The sequence below is a fragment of the Limulus polyphemus genome, unplaced genomic scaffold (assembly GCF_000517525.1).
Source record: "Limulus polyphemus unplaced genomic scaffold, Limulus_polyphemus-2.1.2 Scaffold5432, whole genome shotgun sequence".
NCBI lineage: Eukaryota > Metazoa > Arthropoda > Merostomata > Xiphosura > Limulidae > Limulus > Limulus polyphemus.
The window spans coordinates 17,612-19,024 of NW_013671042.1; the positions used below are offsets into that span (position 1 = coordinate 17,612).

The 1,413-nt window shown below is 37.4% G+C and overlaps 1 protein-coding gene across 1 annotated transcript in view; it reads right to left on the bottom strand.

Annotated features, from left to right (window-relative positions):
* Window positions 1-1,413, bottom strand: part of LOC106472574 (uncharacterized protein KIAA1109-like) — a 58,296-nt gene that overhangs the window by 13,368 nt on the left and 43,515 nt on the right. The window lies entirely within an intron of this gene.

A 1,413-nucleotide genomic window follows, 5' to 3' on the forward strand; every position in this document is an offset into this window, starting at 1 on the left:
GAAGAACACTGATATAAAATGTATATGCATCCTCATTCATCCAGACTTTTTTGTGTGAAATCTATGTCTATTAGACTCAAAATCATGTGTTGTGGTCTTTCTTTTATGTATTGCATCTGGAGCATTTCGTTTCAATGACCAGCAGTAATCAGCCATCATGCTGATGTTCCACCTTCCCTGATACCTCCTCTCCAGTTCACTGATGTCTTGATGAAATCTTTCCCCTTGTTCTTTGCTGATGGCACTGAGATTTTCAGAGAAATAATCAATAGGTGAGTGTAGGAAATGAACTTTCAAGCTCACATTACAACCCAAATCTTTGAATTTATCAATCATGTTACTGACAATATTTTCGTAATTTGGGTACTTGTTGTTTCCTAAAGATTTGTCAATAACATCTTTAAAGGCAATCCACGCTTCTTTTTCAACTTTACTCATTGTCCTTTCAAACTGTTCATTTGAAGTCAATTTCTAAATCTGAGGCCCAACAACTATCCCTTCTTTAAGTTTTGCTTCTCAAAGAGCTTGGAATTGCCCACATAGATACTTAAAACAGTTGCCATCTTTCTCTTAAGGCCTTTACAAACTGCTTCATCAAGCCCAGTTTTATGTGAAGTGGGGGTAATAGGACTTTCTTTGTGTCAACCAAACTTTCACATTCAATGTTTTACGATTCTGGTATCAGGCCGACTCTGTATGGCCATTGCTTCTTTATCCAGTGCTGATTTCCTGCTCTGCTGTCCCATTCACACAAAAACAAGGAAACTTTGTATAACCGGATTGTTGACCCAACAACATTTAAAGGGCTTTTAAGTCCACAATGTAGCCAACCACGGTCTTTGTATTTGGCCTTATTAAGAAGTTCGAGATTTTCAAACATTTCATTCAAGTGAACTGAATGAGCAATAGGAACAGATGCATACATGTTACCATTGTTAAGAAGAACATCTTTTAAACTTCTTTTAGAAGAATCATTGAACTATCGCCACTCCCTTGGTTCACAGACTGTAGCTCCTAGCATTGGTATTAATTCAGCAATATTGTTGCAATAAGCCAGTGAACCTTCTAGTGAAAAGTATGGTATAAACTCTTTCTCATGATTTTTGTACCAGTAAAATCATGTTCCTGGAGAAAGCAAGTTCTTATGCCATAGTCTGGACCCCAAAATATCTGAAGAATCCTTCGGAATGCCCAAATCTCACATCAAATTCAGAAATGACATGTCGTGCAGCCAGGAATATAAGACAAAATTGGACGTCATTCTATCGGACAATAGCAAGTTTAAGAGGATTAGAGCTGACCCGACAAAAACACTAAAAACGGATGTTAATAAATTGATCGCCACTGTCAACAAACAAGCAAAAGAAAAGGTTCTCCAACCTATCATAGGAGACTATGCGCCTGGATATATCT